Below are 20,377 nucleotides of genomic sequence, written 5' to 3' on the forward strand. Positions count from 1 at the left end.
ATTAGATCTGGCTTTCATATGTCAAAATTCCAAGTTATTGGAACGAAAACTACGGGAATACGAAGCGCTCAAAGTTGGGCAACTTGATTTTACGCGCAGAAAAACCGGTACTTTTATCAGAAAAAATGATGTGCAGGAAAAAATGTAGTGCCAAACTTTTTTAAAGTAAATGATCCAGCGTAGAAATAAATTCTCTTTCGTATTTTTTTTGTTGCATTGAAATTGAATGTTTCGTTTAGATAATAGAGCTCCTCAAACCTGGGTGTCTTAGTTTTTTTAAGAGATAGTAGTCCTACGTATGAAATAGTTACATCAATCACCATTTTAAAACCAAGCAAGTGAAAATTCACTTTGATTGGAAAAATATCGTTAGCAAAAGCGAGTCAAAGGCACCCCAGGATGCAATTAAAAATGCCTCTTTCCAGAATCTTCCAAATATTTTAATTATTGACTGTATAAAAATTAGGCTTTACATCTACATCTATATAATACCCTGCGAGCTCCTCTAGGGTGTTTGGCAGGGGGTGATCAATCACCAGCATGATGCAATTGGGCTCCCACATGCACACCACACAGTCCAAGAAGCGTCACGTATACTAACAAATTATACGACCATATGCTGTTAGAAATAATAATAAAATTAAAAAGCATGCATTAAGTTTTACATGGGTTAGTAGGCTACACTACAAGTCATGCAATCTATTTATGAGTTCTATCGCTGCCGTTACAACCTCTTATTGATCGTGGAAAAAAAGGCATTCTGAACCTGTCTGTTCTACAATCTATCTCTCTTATTTTATTTATATGATCTGATCTTCCGTAGTATGTTGGCGTCCGTAAGATATGGTTAACTTCGTTAGAAAAGACGCTGCTCTTGAATTTATCTAAAAGGTTTAGTCTATTTTTCAATCTACGGCCCGACAGAGATTCCCATCCGAGTTTATCTAAGAGGTCAGTTACACTAACAAGACTATCGTAACGACCTTTCACGAACGACCTTATTGCGAATTGAAGAGGGAAGTAAATGAAGGAAGGGGAGGCTGCCAAAATGCTTCTAAGTATTCTATGGAAACTTACCTCAGTAAGTAGAATACATAAATAACAATGAAACCTACGCAGCGGATTTTATTTCTCTGGGAGCTCCTTTCTTCGTATTGCATTCCAAAGGTCGCGTGGAGATGGTCATCGCCACTCTTTTCAGCATTCCACCCGCGGGGGAGGTTCCTGCTGGCGAGACACAAGATGAGGAGGGTCATAGAGTGCCGCGGCGTGGCGCCACGATCGGAAACGACAAGCAGATCCCTTTGTCCGATAATAATCCCACCCTCCCCCTCCCTCTTTCCGCTGGCGTCCCCCGGCTCTTAATGCGCCGCGCGAACTTGTGAAATATTCAATAATGGTGGTTCATCCGCCGTGATGGGATTGCGAGAACTTTTTTTCGAGACCAATCATTCCGAACAGGTTTACGCTCCGAGGAGCGGCATGCATGCTCAACGTGCCGGTGGAATTCCGCCAAGGCGAACCGCCGACGCTTTACAATCGCTGGATTTCCTCAGAATCCAATCGCAATGTGTGGCACTGTGTTCCCCGAATGTCCCTGCCGATTTCTCAATGCTTGCGGTAGGTAGCAAAATATCCGTTGTGGTTTTATGGAGGAATACTTAATTAGATTTTAGAAGGAAGGGATGTGTGAAGTACGAACCGCCACTAGGGTGTTCATAAAAATGCAAATTTGGAATTTTTGAATCGCAAACTTTTCTTAGCAGACAAGGTTCTCAGCAGAATGGACAACTTGGAAGACTACAACGAACCAATCATGCGACTGTAAGCACAGAAGAGGTGGTATACCTATTTTGCCAGCTACTTTTTTTGGAATCCCATATTGTTAGCAGAGTTTTTTCTTCCTCTTTAACTCTATGCTAAATGCTGATTCAGTGTCTTTGGAGTATTGAAGGTCTTGAAGAATTTTAAACGAAATTTTTAAAAATGTTTTTGTTTATTTATAGGTATTCATCAAGGCTTCTTTTGCAATGAATTGGATTTGTCTTCATTCCAATCAAAACAAATCCAATTCATTAAAAAAAAATTGCCCAGATGAGGTTGTATGTATGTTGTAGTTGTATGTTCTGTAAATTGTTAATTGTATCGATGACGCTGCTATGACTAACAATATGGGCTCTCCAAAAAAGTTATCCGAATATATAAACCACTTCTCTCAGGTTACAATTACAGGATTTGTTGGTAGTAATCTTCCAACTTGTCAATTCTGTTATTGTATTATTCTATAAATATACCGAAAGGTTGGAAAATAATTGGATTTAAAATTCTTTAAGACCCATGATACAAGGGACTGAATCAGCATATTGTTTATCATAAAAACGTCATCGATACGATAAAAATTTGGAATTTTTGGGTGGCAGACTTTTATTAGCTAACAATATTCTAAACAGAATAAACAAGTTGGAAGATTACTACCAACCAATCATGTGATTGTAGCCTGAGAGAAGTGGTTAATCTATTTTTTGGAGAGAGCCTATATCGTTAGTTAAAGCAGAGTCATCGATGCAACACACAATTTACAGAATAATATTCACCAAATTTAATGCACATACTTGAATGTTCTACCACAGTTCACATAAGCAGGGAGTCTCACCAAAGAAATACATTCATTCATTCTTTCTATTACAAAATCGGAGCATTTACATTATGGATTTTCGGGTTCTCTACCGAGTAATTGGCTTCACATCTCTCGACGTTTTGAAGAATTACTAGCTTTTCATACTCAGGGGATCTTCTGACTGCCGTTTCTAAAGGTGGTCCGATACAAATACTATCTATAGGTCTATGGGTCAGGTGTAATCTGATTGGCTCCGATGAGCTCTGCTTTTTTAAGCCTTTATTGTAATATATTCGGTATTTGTACTCTTAGCTAGGCTAAGCCCTAGCATTCCATTCCATAAATGCACCTCGATTTGTAATAGGCAATCAAATTGTGTGAAAACTTGAACCAATATAGATCATCTCTGTAACAATTTATGCCCACATGAACTTTCCAACTTGATTTGAATTGGGGAGATAGGTATTGAGGAAGGAACTGACAGTGAATTGAAAAGCTCAAAAAATATTAGTAATCATAAGTTGGAATATAAGTTTAATAGACAACAATATACAAAGCTGAAATTCAATTGAATTATATTTCTACGTCCCTGATTCCCAAAACCCACTTCATGATGCATAGGCACATATAGGACATGTAACACAAGATGGTGTAGTATACCGAAACCATTTAACCATGTGCTAAGAGCGAGTTTGACGAGTGTTTTTCATTATCTCAACCTCCTATACCATTTTTCTGAACTGATGGCGGCTGACCTTGAGCGTGTTCGAAACTCACCCACTCTTCTAGCCAATCACAGAAGAGCGAAAGGAGAAAGTGTGTAGGAGCCCGCAGTCTCTCTCCGACCTCCGTGCAGTGCAGATCGCTCTCCAGCTAGCAGTGTTGCCAAATCGAATCGCTCAGCGTTCATCCGAGAATCTTCCGCCGCCCCCGAAAGTACCGTTATTACCAAGGCTGGCAACGCCGGTCAGCCGGATGGAGGGGAGCGGAGGAGAAAAGGGAAGGGGATGGAGGGGAACGGAGAGGTGGAAGGGGCAGTGCTTCTGATTGGCTACTTGCTATTTTCCACCCAGCCGCCATCAGCTCGGAAAAATGGTATAGCGAACTCTCCTGCATAATCATCGCTTCAAAAAATATTCAAAATTTAACAAGAAAGTAAAAGCATCGGTGGTGTCTTAAGCATCCCTGAAACATTTAGAACCGATACCTTGAAATTACGATATGATCGGGGATTGGAAAAAAATTTCATAATTTTTGATAACAAGGGCAGACATGGTGGCAACAATGGTGTCGCTTACTGAGTATTAACCATTGAGGTTGAATTGACGAATAGGTAACGGAGATACCGCGGGTGACGACTTCTGTTGGTAACTTTCTGCACATACAAAGGTCCGCTATCAGCAAGGGCACAATAAATTGGTCAGTTTCCAATGCAAAAGTCCCCACGATATGGTCAAAGAATAATTTGCCAAACAAATGAGGACAAATATCGTTTATAGTGCGATTTTTTCGCCCGATAAACGAGTTGGGATATAGTGAGGTTGAGGACAACCATTTAAATGAACAACGAGGTGACAGAGGGAATGGCTTGAAGATTACAGTAACGCGGGGATAAAGCCGATGATTGCCGTAAAATCCTTTTTGTGCAGAGTGAGGCTGCGAGCGAGAATATTAACCGAGCCCTTCGGATGAAAATTGACGAATAAAATAACTCTTCCCACGGCGGAAACAAAATTGCCGTGCCCAAAACCTCTCGTTCGACGGGAAATTCGTGCATCTCGGGATAATCAGCTTTGTTGAGCGGTTGCGTAAATGGCGAGGCTATTCCAAGCGAGGGACCCTTTGCTTCTTGAAAACAAACTGCCAAAGTTTATGCATTTTTTTTTTAATTTTTAAACTGAGCGAGGCGTAAAAAAATATCTCTCGGGCTATCCGCCATGTATTCAACCAACAATAATGACCCCTGCAGTTCAATTTGGTTCGATTTTTCGAATCAACCAATCGCGATGAGTTTATCGGACGTTTTTCCGCGAAAAAAAAAGAGACTACGCGGATCGTTAGAATGAGGAAATAAAGAGGCAAATCGTGTGGAAGCTGTGTGGAGCGCAATATTTTCGGAAACAAAAGAATAATAAAATGGGAGGAACAAGGCATAAAAAAAGCTATCGGAAAAAATTGGTAAAAATAACAGCGGGAAACAAAATGCAAAATTCATTTGCCTATCTCGATGTACCTACCTGGGAAACCATTGCGAACAGCGTTGGCTGGGGGGCACCGCGCTCCGCGTAATTGGCTTTTGAGAGAATCCGAAGGGCCAATTGGATTTTACCTGCGGTGCCAGAAAGCGGGAATCTAACAATCGATGGGCGGGCGTTATAAAATGACAATCAGGGAATGGTGTGTGGGGCTAAAGAGTGACGCTGGGAACGAAAAGAACAGGAGAAAATTATGAACATGAAACATAACTCAAGTTTTTAATTTCTCCTCGTTAATACTATTGATGAATTCTTCTCGGGTTCTCAGCCAGGTAATTCTTTCGTATAAGTCGACGTTTCGAGAGAGGAATTGGGTAGTTTCCTTCACCAAAGAAAACGAAATGCATTGATTTCTATACGTTACCCACCATTAGGGTTTTCATAATATACAAATTATTTGGTTTTAGAAATCCCAGTCTAGACGAATGGTAATGGTGAATTTTAACACATTCCGTGCTGACCGTTTTTTGAAGAAAATGCCCTGTGGCTGACTTTTTGGCAAAAATTTGTATTTTATTATAATTATTTTAATGACGTGATCTTATAATTTGTGATGCCTGCTACATGTTTTCACACTTTTTTTTTAAAAAATAACCCTTCATTTGTTAAAAAGTTGAAATTTAAATTTTCTAAGTATCCTGTCAAACTTTTGATACCTTCCCGCAACACACCTACATGTTTCCCACATTTCTTTGCTCTTTGTCAGTACTGTAGCGAAAACCCGTTCATACTTTATCACTTTCTGGAAAAAAACTAATGGAAATAGTAATGCAGCAAACATTATTTTTATAATCTGGAAATGATACATACAAATGCGATTTTAAATGTTTTACAGCTCAAAAGAAAATATAGCGAGTATTACCAATATTTCCAGCAAAAGTCTTGCTCCCTATGGTGGAAAAATTAATATGAACGATATGATATCCTCTGGATAAGATTTTATAATGATATACATTGGTTTATAAAAGAAAGGGAAAATGTGTATAAACGAAGAATTGTTGCAATGAAACATATTGTTTTACAAATTAAAAATTGACCAGCATTTTTAGAATAATTTTTCAGTTACTAAATACTTCGCATAAAATAATACCTTTTTAAATAAATATTAAAATAGAAAATATAAAAGGTAAACATTAAAAAATAATTTTTTCCCGCTGGATAAATAATTTTCTGCATCACAAATTCTTGTGATACTTCTGGAAACAGTCAAGACACAATCGAGGATCAGATGGGCAGGTGGGGCTATAATATGATGTATCCTGGTGGACATTCTTCTTGAAGCACTGCCTACATCTCTTCTGTTTTCGTCTTTTCTGTCTATCGTGTTTTTCATATAATCGGGGAAATGTCCTGACAAGCCCTTGGTTTTGGTTGAGGATGACTAGGATGACTTTCTCCTCAAAGGGATCGAAGGTATAGATATTGTCATAAGAGATTCTATAACTGAAATTAGAAAGTCGATGAGAGGAATTTTTCAAAAATTTTCTTTGCATAAAAAATACGTTTCAGAAACAGTGATTTCAGTAGGTGGATTCCCAATTTTTAGTACCATTTGATGAATTTTCTTTCAATGGGAAAGTCAGACATCATTTGATCCCAATGATCGATGCCACAATTTTAATTGCTGTATTCAACCACCGCCTGTGGCTTTCTTGGCGTGCACCCTCGCCTTTTCGTAGATTCGTTCATTTTTTGCACTGAATTCCGCGATGATCATCCGCACTTCCCTCTTATCCGTCCACCTTAGGATACCGATTTTATACTCATGAAAGGCCTCAATCACCTCACCTTTCTTTAATTCGTAGCAGAGCACCAAAAGAGGAATAACTTTCTTGCCTCTCCTCAGTGTCCCCGTCAAGTTAGGTTTCCCATTTGGATGGAATCTAGAACTGGCTACACTGTTATAAAAGTTATCAATATAAAAGGATTAGCCTCAGTCTAAATGATCCTCCATCATTTCTTTACCATCTTCTCCGAATGCCCTTTTCCAGACACTTCTGAGTTGGAGGACCTGCAGCGCCAAACCCTTTGCTTCCGTCAACATGTACAACTTTACTGCGTACCTGTAGCGCTTTCCCCTCATATATTCACTATATCCCAGCCTAGCTCTCCATGGAATCATAGACTCTTCCAAACTTAGGTCACGTGAGCGGGTCACTACTTTTTCCATTGTTTCCTTGAATGCGTCTATATAGGGCTAATTTTGAATAATCAGTGGGCCAGAGGAGTGTTAGAGTCAGAGAACGTAGATAGGTTCTTGTTGATTTGAAGGGCTTGGAGAATCGACATGAATTGATCAAGCGACTTCTCTCTCCTGAAACAATGCAAGTCATATAAAGATCAAGCTTTTCAATTATTGGAGATACGGGAGATTTGGATAATTCTAGCACGAAAAATAAGGCCAAAAAGTGGGTAAATTCTTCTATGATTAAGTATTTCCATCAAGTAAATTTCCTTCAGGACACGTATTGCCCGTTTTATATCCTCAATGTATATATCCTCGGGCCGGATCAGTTTCTCCGAGTTCGGCGGCATGTGACTGGGTTAGTGGAAATTGTTCTCTTAGGCATTTTTTTGTTGGGGAGGATGCCAAATAGAATGCTTGTAAGTATTTCGGATATTATGGAAAAAATCAAGTAATGAGTCTCTAATTCAAATGCTAGTGAACATAAGGATGGGGAAGTCTAGCTATTGTGCATGAAATGTAAATAGTAAAAATAAATTGCAATGTGGAACCAGGAATTTACTGAAGTTATTGTAAAATTTATGCAAATGTATTATTTCATGCATAGCAGCAAATAAACATAGGGATAACAACAAATTTTGCCATGATGAAATCATAGCAAATAAAATTCACTCTGAAACTTTAAAAGTATAGGAACGGAAGCATTTATTGTTATCGTAAGGATAAAAATACACATACCTTGAGTATGTCCGAAATTAGGCAACCAGCTAAGCAATTTTCTACGATAGCGTTAATTGACGTTAAAAATGAAAATAACAACAAGGGAAAAATAACTGTATTCCTTCTTGTAAAAACCAATTAAATAAACACAATCTAATCATTGCGTTAAAAGTCATAAAGAAGGATAAAATACCTTGTAATAAAGTAATTACCTATCCTCGTCAAATGTAAAAGTATCTTTTTATTAATTTGCTTTGAATATTTGTAAAAGTTTTTTTTTTTTAAGGTATAAGAAAAATTGTGAGAATATATAACTGTTTTCTGCATTATAAAATGAAAGTAATAAAAAATACATTGTAAAAAGCCACCCGCAAAGACGTCCTTGCAGAGCAAAACCGGGTAAAATAGAAAAACACAGAAAAAATCGAAAAAAATTTTTTTTCGGATCTTTCCGCACGGCAATAAGGCGAAGAGTGGTGACTGACCCTCTCCCATACCCTAACAGCGGTGGCTGGCGCTCAGGGCGGAATATAACGCAAAAGGGAATCATGACGTAGCGTCTACGTCATCAGTCACTGGGTAGTGGCTGCCATGACGTAGACGCTACGTCATCAGCACGGAACGTGTTCCTCATTTGAAAAAGGCCAGATTGGCGCCCATGCGATTCCACTCCACGTGACGTCACAGGGACCTAGTTTCTACACGAGTAGATAGGAGTTTTACATCGTCTGAGATTACCAATGCATGTATGAGGCACAGAGCTCAGGGAAACATGCCTTAATTATCACCAATTAAAACTTCCTAAGGTCGTAAAGTTTCCTTCGTTTGATAAGGTAGTAATAATCCATATTTGAGCCAAGCGCTACCTGCTAGCAGGGTACTCTGCTACCTGCTAGCAGCCTGCGTCGTATCAGCGCTCAAGCCTCACCTCAAGGTCACCTCACAGGGCGGCAGCGGGAAACAGAAATACGTCACACGGACTTTTCCCAGCATTCATACATATCCATCGCGTTTTCGCGCTGCAGATTTTACACTTTTCATTTAATTGCGAGAAATAGATATCGTCATTCGAAAATCTAAGAGCGTGAAATGCGTACTCCAGGAGTAATAATCTTTCGATTTAGGTGATAAAAAAACAATAGGCAACCACCCTATTGTCTCCCATCTTCAAGGAAATTGGACTTTCAAACACGGGCTTTGCTTAACCCGTCAGAGTTAATCTAGCTCCAGTATGAAAGAGTGTAGAGCCGCAGCATACCTGCTTCATAGTGTTAAAATTCAAATTTATACTTATTTAAACAGAATAATGTTCTGAAGGCTAAGTCAAGTTATACTGGGGTCTTGATGTAAATACTATTCTAAATTATATGATTAATCCTTTCGCTCTCTCGGCAATTTCCACATTCACTACAAGGTATCTCAATCCAGATCTTTCATTTTTTAAAATATAGTGTTGCAAATTTATTTCTTGAAATAGGATGCTGACGTTTTGACATGATCTTCAGAACATGCTTCTATCAATAAATATAAATTTTAATTTTAAAACAGAAATATGCAATTATTAATAAATACACAATAAAGGTATTAATAATCCTTATTTAAGCCAAGCGCTATCTGCTAGCAGGGTACTCTGCTACCTACTCGCAGCCTGCGTCGTATCAGCGCTCAACCCTCGCCCCAAGGTCACCTCAGTTGCAGTAGCGGGAACCAGAACGACGTCACACGGAGTTTTTCCCGGCATTCATACTTACCCGTCGCGTTTTCGCGCGCTTGAAAATTTTCACTTTTCATTTAATCGCGAAAAATAAATATCGTCATTTAAAAATCTAAAAGCGTGAAATACGTACTCCAGGAGTAATAATCTTTCGATTTAGACAATAAAAAAATAATAGGAAACCACCCTATTGCGCATTGCGGTTGACTTAGCAAAGTTATCCCCATGGATAGTCAGTCCCGTTATACTAAACAGAATTTAATCAGAATATAGATTAACCTACCTTAGCCGTTAAAAGATTTTAACAAACCTACAAATTATCACATTCAAATCTGGTGACATGCAATCCTAGAATTTAAATTCAATTTAACGTATACAAAGCATGGATGCCTAGTGGTTTTTTTTAAACATCACCTTTCGTGTTGCACGCTACCGCATGAAGGAGGCCGCCTCCTTCAACCGACGGATGCCAAAATCGTATGATTAAGCAGATTTCCATCTCCTCGCCCCCCACGTCAAACACCGCAGCCTCCCGGGGAACTTCTTTCCTCTCCCGTACCCTCACAAAAACCCTTCTCCATCTTGAAGGGTCGAGAGCAGAATGGCAAGGAGGAAGACCCTTGCTAGCTTCCCGGCCGAAAGCCTTACTTCCCTTCATCTCTCATGCTGGCCGTCCACTCAACCAGAATTTCCTTTCATCCCCGCACACACCACCACCAACACCACCTTCGACCTCTTCTCCTCCTTTAAGGAGCACCAAAGCACCACCACAGGTGCTCGAGGAATTCCTCCAACTATCTCCTCTCCACGCACAAGAGGTCAGAGGAGCTGCGAGGCGGTTTTCGAGGGCCCGAGCGGAGAAGAGAGGGCCAAAGAGAGGAAGAGAGAGATTCCTTCAAAAGATGACGGTGGTTGGTTGCCCCGGTAAGGAGAAAGGGTCGGAAGATCTCACGCAAGGGGGAGAGATAGAATTCTAGAGTGTGGGACTGCACCTTTGGGTACTTTGGTACCCTTCCCTTGGATCATGGGTCTCCAAAATTTCGAGCTCAAAGGGCCCGCATTAGATATCAAATTTTGGAAGCCAACTACACATTTGAGACAAGTAGGCATCAAAATATTGACTTTTGTACTATTTATTTAAAAAAAAACGAATGACCATTAGGGATGCACAAAGGGTAAGAAAAAAAGACTTTGCTATTCCACATAATAAAATATATATTTGCGACCGGTTTCTTAACGGCGTATCATCATCCGGAAATTTCACATATTTGTGCATAGAATTATTATACCCTAAAGAAAGTTAGAGGGGCGGAAGAGTGGAGGTGGGGAAAGGGAGGGAGTGGTTGGAGGGGTTATTTGGAGAGGGTAGTGGGCAGAGGGTGGAAAGAAGAGGGTAGAGGGAGGGGTGTTAAGGAGTGGTGAGTGGTATCCGTATTAGTTTCGCGGAAAATACATTGAACAGTGGTGTATGGTGAGAATACAATTGCTCAATAACTAATGTGATGTTGGGTGAGGTTAGGCCCCACCCTAGTTTCGTCATCCCACACCAACCCTCGGCTACCCCGTGCAGTGACCCATCAGCGACGTACTTTCCAAACCGACCTTCCCTTCTTCCCACCCTCTGCCCACTGCCCTCTTAAAAAAACTCCCTTCACCCACTCTCTCCCCCCCCCTTTCCCCACCTCCACTCCACCGACCCTCTAACTTCTTCCAGGGTTTAAATTTTATGTACAAAATGTATGTATGTTGGAGATTGATACATTTCTGAAAACTCCGTTTCACTTAAGATTTATTAACGATCCGGTTTTCGCTAAATAATGCCATCTTCAGGTAAAAATAAAGGGCTTGTTTGGTGCGATTACGAAGGCCTAAGAAGATGGTAAGTGAAATTGCCAGATGATGATACGCTGTATCGAAACCGGTCGCAAATATATTTTTTATTTTGTGGAACAGCAGTCTTTTTTTCTTACCCTTTGTGCACCATTAAGGAGTTCCACCATGTTACGCCACCCACCATCGCATTTGAACATAAAGGAAACGGAGGAATTATTTCATGATGATACGATACATTTTACTATAAAAATATCGACTACGAGAGTTTCGAGAAAAAATTCATCGTCAGTTTCGGATAAAGAGTTCGATCACAGAATATTGCCCAAAATTAAGGGGTGAGATTTAGGGGGGTAGTTAGGGGTGGTAAGAAAAGGTTTATTTTCCCCCTTCACGTCGGACTGTCCCCTCATCCGTTTTGTTAGACTAGGGGTCTCCAAATTTAAACTCCAAGGGCCAACCAAGTACTTGAGGTCCAAGAGACAAATTATCAAAACATATGAGTTTTTGATTGTTAATTTACAAAAACGAATGAAATTAGGGGTTATTTTGTACTAACTCATAAAGATAGAATTGATTCATTTCTGAAAATTCAGTTTCACTTAAGATTTATCAACGATCCGGTTTTCGCTAAATAATGCCATCTTCAGGTAAAAATAAAGGGCTTGGTTCGTGCGATTACGAAGGCCTAAGAAGGTGGCAAGAGAGTGGTTCCCTGGCCAAGGAAAGGAGAGATTCCTTCAAAAGATGAAGGTGGTTGGTTTCCCCGGTAAGGAGAAACGTATGGAAGATCTCACACAAGAGATAGATACATTGCTAGATTGAAGGACTGTACCTTGAGTTCTTTGGACCTTTATCCTTCCCATAGAGGAGGGGTCTCCAAAATTTTCAGCCCTAGGGCCGCAATAACCATCAACCTAATTCAAGTAATTAACCGCGGGCTAGAAATCGATGAACCTTTAAGAGGTTACCCGAAAATGTTCCTTTAACCCTTTCCAACCAAGAGCTGTTCCTGGGAGAAATCAAATTTCAAGATTTTTCATTTTGAAGAGTTGAAAATTTTACACTCAATGATAATTATCCTGGCAGCTTAATATTTTGTCATTAAAATTTACACTACAAAATGATATTTTTTAGATATCTCCTAAATAGAGGTGAAATTTTAAACATTTTAAATGTTGCTTAGAAGCAAAATTGGGTTATAAAGGGTTAAGGATTCCACAGAGAAAAAAATCTTTTGCCTTGTTTGGGACTCGAACTCAAATCTCCCTAATCCGTATCGAGTGTTCCACCACTTATAGCACCAAGACTTTTTTTTTTAATCAGGCATCTTTTAACGCTTCCCAGCGGAAGAAGATGTCTCGATTCCAATAGGGATACTAATCTTTTTACCGGTACTACGGCAGGGATTAAGGTTATCATCAACATAATGAACTTCTGGTGATAAAAATTACCTTTCCCAATAATTGCCTCAAATTTTAATTGGCTTAAAATTTGCGTCAATCTCACCACCATCGAGACGAGCATACATCAAAATATAGACAATTGTTCTATTTATTTCAACAATAAAATGAAAACTATGGGAATTGAGGAATTGTTTCATGGTGGTACGATAAACTTTACTAAAAGAGTTTATTTACCGACCTCGTGAGTTTCGAGGAAATAATCATCTTCAGGTTTGAATAAAGAGTTTGGTCACATCACCTGCCCCGTGTACCTCATCGATTTCCTTCCTCTTCAGTTCACAAACTAAACATATTTTGCAGGAATAGTTCTCGGATTTCCTACCAGGTACAATACCAGATCATACGAAGGAAAAAACTTAAATTCTACGTACACATATTTTTTGTAAAACTGTGTTGAATCTGACGGGCAGGGGAAATGTTCAAAGCGGGCTGCGTCTTAACCCTTCATAACCCAGAGCTGCTTAAGGGAGAAATCAAATTTCAAGATTTTCCATTCTGAAAAGATGAAAATTTTGCACTCAATCATAATTATCGAGGTAGATAAATATTTCGTCATCAAAATTTACACCACAAAATAATACGTAGTTTAGATATTTCCTAAATAGAGCAGAAAATTTATACGTTTTTGATGTTGCTTTGAAGCAACATTGGGTCATAATGGGTTAAAAAAATATAGGGGTTAGATGGAAGATGGGACTCTCTACTACCAATCTCGCCCAATAAAGATTATTAATAAAGATATTATTATTATTATTTATTTTTCCACAAGATTTACTTGGAGGTCTGCCAGTGTCGGGCCTTGCCAAGACGCTGCCTCAAGTTACAATTCATTTAAAAACAGTCTAACTGTTCTACATGTATCCAGTATTAAAGATTTTTGAATGTTATATATTGTGTTTCTTTTAATTTTTAATTGTTCAATTCCAAAATTAAGTGATGAATGTATTATTCCTGTTGATGATATTACTATGGGGATGATGGTGATCACGTCCTGTTTCCAGATAGTTTTTATTTGCCTTGCGAGGTCTTGATATTTTTGTTTCTTTTCCTCGTATTTCTTCTTAAGGTTGTGGTCAGCCGGAACTATTGCTATTTCAATTATAAAGGCCTGCTTTTCTTTTTTTAAAATCCAGATTATGTCCGATCTGTTATGCTGAACAGGTTTGTCTGTGTAAATTGTGTTGTCGCAGTATAATTTGTAATTTTCATTTTCCAGCACTGTAGCAGGGGTGAACAGGTAATATGGTTCATGATCCATTTTTAATCCGGTAACATAGGCTATTTCTAAATAAATAATTTTGCATATATTATTGTGTCTTTTGGTGTATTCATTACCAACTAAATTCGCAAATTCGCTACTTATGTGTTTTATCGTCTCACTCTTTGCATTACATTTACGGCATAGGTCATTTAATATGCTTCCGTCTTTGATTACATATTTCCTATAATTCTTCGTACCAATTACTCTGTCCTGAATAGCTACTATTGTCCCCTCTGTTTCCTTATTATTATTATTATCGTTATTATTATTATATTTTTCAGGAATATTTTTCGGGTTTACACCGGGTACAATACCTGTTTGGAAACCCGAGAACTATCCCTGTAGATCATACGACGGGAAAAAATTAAATTAGACGTCAACACATTTTACAAAACTGCGTTGAGTCTAAGGGAAAAATGCTCAAGGGGGGCCGCAGGTAAGCCACCTCTTCTGTTCGACCAAAGGAAGAAGGTGCGTCTCTTTCCCTCTTGCAGCTCCTCTTGTGGGAGAGAAACTTCCTTGCCTGCTCCTCGCCCTTATACTTCCCAAGGATGATGATGAGGAGTGCCTTGAGGTAGCTGCGCGTCTCAAGGTGGCGTCGAGAAGACCCTTTTCGGCGTGAGTGGTTTGCGCGCGGAGTGTGTGAGTGGGGCTCTTTTGAGCGCAAAGCATGATGGGATGGGTTGGGAAGACTGCCGGGAAATGTCGGGGGCGTATTCTTCCGAGCGAAAGGATGGAGATCATCTTTTTTCCTCCGCGGTGGCCAGACGAAACGGTTTTAATCCATCTTCTTCCTAGGGCACCGCACCGAATCCCTTTCGAGCATCTAGGGCTCAAGAAGTAGGAGGCCGCCACACAAAAAATATTTCTTTTCGTCTTTATTTTCCCCTCCTCTCTCAATGTAAACGTCATTATTAAAATAGCCCATTATATAAATGTAATCATAGTTATATGTACGTGAGCTGGCTAGTCAACCTTTGGTCCAACCGTTGGATGTAAGGCAGGAATTTATATGAGGAATTCACGAGTATTACTGATCTGATTACTAAACTGATCAATTGATATATAAGTAAAAAGTTACAATTTTGATTACTTACTATAAGTAAATTGAAAGTATCAATGACCTAAAGTGTTTGAAAAAACCTCTTTTTAGCATCATGGCCTCAAGAAGTAGCCAGCCGCCTAGAAAAAAATATTTTTTTTTCGTGTTTATTTTCACTTCCCCCAATGTAAACGTCGTTAGTAAAATAGAAAATTAGATAAATGTAATCATAGATATATGTACGAGAGCTACTCACCCAGTATGTCAGCCGTTGTCTGTTACCGGTGAATAGAAGACACGAATTTGCATGAGAAATCCATGAGTGGTGTTAGGCCACCGATCATTTTATCACATTATATCCGGGTTAGAAATAATTTAAAAGAATTTATTTCATTTAATTTATAAAATTTATTTAATTTAGAACATTTATTAGAATTACAGGATGAGCCAATCAAAGTGTAGGATATAGAAAAGGCTATAGATGGCTCTTAAAGTCCCTCTATAACAGAGTACTCTGTATTGTTGATAATACACTACATAGTTATGACCCTATGGGGGAGTAGTGTAGAGAACTGCCTTTCAGAGGACTCTGCTCTTTAATACTTAAAGTAATGTGAAGTCCCCTTCGCGAGATAAAAGGGTATAAAAAGTGTTTCGATGGACACAGTGGAACAGTGTGGAATATCTCATGTTTAAGAAATATATATGTAAGCATTAAGATGAAAATTTAGAGAAATCGAAAATAAAATAAATTTAAAAGATAGAGGGCAAGACAGGAAAAGAAATGAGGTATATGTGTCTATGTCAATGAAAATATTGAAAGGTTTAGGAACCTATGAGTGATTAGCAATAACAATCTCGTACGGATGGTATGGCATGAATGAATAATTTATTAAATGTCCTGGGGATCCCTTCAGAACAAATAAAAATATACATTTTTCAGCAACATAAATAGAAAAAACGACAATTTGAAACAAATTCAGTGAAAAAAAAAAATTAATACAATTTTCACAATTAAAATTCTGAATTCGATATGAGTATTGTTATCGTGCGATATTACGTTGAGTCGTACGAAACACAGAGACTACAGTAAAAAAAGATTATTTCAGTTATTTTGATAGGGATAAACAATCAAGCGAGTTAAATTTAGAGACAATTAACGATGGTCATATTGGGCGAGAGAATTGCAAAGATTTGCTTCGTTCGAGAGAGAGTCCAAAGTGTCCCTTGACATTGGTTCGTTGCTGGGAAGACACTAATGGAGCTTCCTCATGAAGCTGCGGTTCACTTCTAATTGTAAAAGTTTGCCCCTCTCAACAAATTCTCCGGCAACTACAGGCTCCGTCTTTAAAGCAGGTGAGCGGTCTAAAACAACCAAGTAACTTCCGAGTAAGTAATGCGATTCGAAGGAGCGTGGTCTCAGCACTCGGGCTGTGAAGGACACCTACGAGTGCTCTAAAACCAGGGGAGTTCATTTAAGCTACATTGTAGGGACACAGGTAACTTTGCGCCCGGATGTACGAACTCCTCTGAAATCGAATGAATGAAACGAGTATTCCATACTGGGAAATTAGGGTACATCAATAGTGTACAATCTGAAGATGGATTTGACGCAGCTCTGCCAATTCTCCTATTTCATAGTTATTTGAAACTTCACTAACTCTTGCTTTACTTTGTGGTATTCCATCATTAGTTTCCTGGATATGAGACGGTCACTTATGCTACTTATTTTTTATCGGAGCGCGACACGGGAATTTGTTAACAAATCATAATTTGCTCCTGAAGATGATGATAATTCATTGAAACCCGGGTCGCGCTCTGATAAAAGATAAGTGGCATAAGTAATTGTCTGATATCCAGGAAACTTATACCCATAATTCTTCTATTTTACATGATTCACCAAATACATCATATATCTTATCCTAGGCCTTCTTTAGTTGTTTTCTCTTTCACTTCTCCTTCAATGATTGTTTTTCTTAAACCATGAAGTCTAATGAAGTGGCCGATTGGGTTATTCTTTCTTTACGTTCAGTTTTTCAAAAGACTTTTTTTCTCACATACTTGTGTAAAACTTCCACAATATTCGCGCGATCAATCCATTCTAGGAAAATAAAATTCATTTTTTAAGTTCCACGCTGAATGTTAGTTAACACCGACCATGCAATCGATAGTGTTACATCATTATCAAGGTCTTATGATGTCGATACTTTTATATCAATGTCTTGATATTGATTTAACAGTGGTGAATTTTATGATCGTTTTTAATTTATGTTCGTCTGGAATGTAAAAGTGAATTTTATCTCTCTATATCGTGGTTCCACAAAATTAAGCCGGAAAACCAAAAAATCTATTCCATCTAATTCTTTCGTAATAATTAATTTCGAAAAATGAGAATTAATAGAGTAAGTCCTATTCGATTCCATAGAAGATTATTTGCTGCTGCCACCTCTCTCGTATTTTAATGGGTTTTCAATTGTGTCTGCATCGCGGCGAAGAGTACAGTGTGATCCACATTTTACCAATATTTTGCGATATAGTCGGAATATAGTGACCAGGGGGATGGAGTGCTGCGCTTATAGTACCCTCGATAAAGCACTCAAGCAGACATCGGACAATCTGTGGAAAATCTACTTCACCGGAATTTGAACCGGTACCCACAAGGTAGGAAATCAACTCTCTTAAAGCCGGGTTACACGGTACATTAACCCGCACGAGTAAATGTATAAATTTATGAACGCGTGAATGAACATAACAATGCACCGTGTAACCACCCAACTTGTGACAAGGCTTGAACAGAAAACTGTGGCTGAAATTAAATTAGGGTTGTTACAATTAGAACCTGTTCTAATTTGGTTAATGGATTCGTACATGTTCCGTTCCACCAAAATCGGCCAAGCATTAACGCTTACGTCAAAACAGTCCTTGAGTCACTATAACGACCGATTCCCTGTTAAGAAAGAAGGAAAAAAGGAAAGAAATATGGACTAATAGTAAGTAAGAAAAGATGGCTCTTTAGAAGAGTGAAGAGAAGGATATGGCCAAAATAGTAGGCGTGTAGAAAGAAATAATCTTGACATCTACAACAGAGGAAAAGTTAAGCAAGTACGAGGTGTATTCTAGTTCTAAGGCCTCCGATTTTTTTCTAACCTGCTAATCACCCGAAAACTATAAAACTGGTTTTAAATCTCGACGTAATATTCCTGACGACGTAATATTCCTACACGTTTTTTACAATGTCGACACCGAGGTTCCATGGCCGTGGCGAAGGCTTCTTTAGCAGTCTGTTTTGACCACTAAAAAATTGCCTTCATTGTTCTGGTTTGTTGTCACTCGATGTTCTACCTTTATGAAATTATAGCACCCATTGACGCTATTTTGACGTATCCATTACCGTATCATCACACATCCTTCAGTTGTCTATGAACTTCAATTGATGTCACACCACCCGAGCGCAGAAAAGAATGATTGCACGCAGTTCGTGTGAGAAAAACGTCGTCATTTCCAGTATCTAAAACAGTTTTCATTCTAGATGCTGCCGAAAGAATTCTATCTGTCTTACAGTTCAGCCATCTCTTTCAGGTATTGACAAAAAGTGCGCACTCCTTAGAAAAACAATAGACATGTTTCTATTTGTTTCCAGTCTGGAGAAAAAAAATTGGCGACTTTAGAACTTGAATGCACCTCGTACGGTACCAAGAGATCAGTGTTGAAAGATAGGATGAAGAAAACTAAATGGTGAATGATAATGCATACAGAAAGTCTACCAGAGATCAGGGGCCTCCAGATATGAATGCTAATGTCATTGGTAGTAAGAATATGCGAATACAAACATACAGTATGCTGTAGACTCCCTCTTGTATTAACCACGGATGCATATCTGTTAGGATTCGGATTTTTTCCAGCGGATAACATATTTACGAAGTTTCACAAGGAGCTTGAACACACATCTACGGCGCAAACACACAAACTTGCATATTCAGACGAAAACGAGGGCGGCAGGATACATACAAACAGGAACACATCCCATACGTATACGTTACTCTTTTTTATCCTAATGGAAAAAAAAGTAGTCGAGGGTGGTCCCCCGTAGGCGGGATTTGCCGTCGTTTCAATTATTAGATGATGAAGTTAGAGTGAATTACAGGCGGGGAGGAGGGGTAGCGTGCTGGAATACACGAAGGGTGGGAAGGAACCAAGGAAAGCATTTAATATTCCATTTGAAAATCGCTCTCTTTCCATCCTTTCAACTTCACTCCCGGCGTCGCCTGTGTGTGTATGTGCCAGAGAGGAAATAAAATAGTCCTCCCATGTTCTCTGCAAAAATTAAATGAATAAAAAAGGTAACCTCCCACCCAATATCTTTACCCAGTTCGCTCATCAGTCGCTTCCGCCCTGTTAGGGAGGTAGGTGGGGAGAGGAAGGATATATAGAGGGGTGGGAGACTATATCTTTTTTTATAATTCGTTTCATTTTTTTAAAGAGGGATGAGGAACAGAAAGACACGGGCAGTGTGAGGGGCGTGTAAGGGAAAACCCCATGGTGGAGGAAGATGAGTGGTAGGTAGTCAGACGGGGAGGGGAGGGAGTATAAATATAAAAAGCAACGCTTTTTTCGGGAGCATGGCGGCCCATAATATTACACCCATTAGCATTGCCTCGGGCTTGCGGGGGAACGTGGGGCTGGGATACGTTCAGGGGGGGGTGGTGGGGGAAGGAAGAGAGGGGGAGAGGAAGGCGAACCCCATTTACGCTCCGAAAAACAAGTTTAACCCAATTTTTAGGAGGGAGCCAGCCAGCCCTCTTTCGCAAAAGGGAGGAAGCAAAGCAAAAAATAAAAAAAAGAACAAGATAAAAAAAAACGTTGAGTCGGGAGAAGGGGTGGAATAAAAATTTGTAATCAAAACTGGGGGGGGTTGGGGTGGCAGGTCGGTTTTTAGAGGGGAGAGAGATGGAGAGGGTTGAGAAAAAAAATACGCGATGGTAAAAGAGAGATATGCAATGAGGTGACCGAAAAAAAGGGAAAAAAAAACGATAGAAATTACAGAAAAAAACACCGAAGATATAAATAAATGTACGTGGTGGGGGATGGCGAAATGTGGGAATGTTACGCCTTTTTTATTTGCTACACACATCCCAACCTCTCTCTCTCTCCTCGCAAGCAATATTATTTTTTTACCCTTTCTTTTTTAACCCCCACCCCCTCACGTCCCCGGGGCGGATTGTTATGTAACACCTACTCGGCGCGGAGTCCGGCTATTTTTCGGACAGAGTTAATCTAATTTCGCCAT

Source organism: Ischnura elegans, chromosome 10 (assembly GCF_921293095.1).
Source record: "Ischnura elegans chromosome 10, ioIscEleg1.1, whole genome shotgun sequence".
NCBI lineage: Eukaryota > Metazoa > Arthropoda > Insecta > Odonata > Coenagrionidae > Ischnura > Ischnura elegans.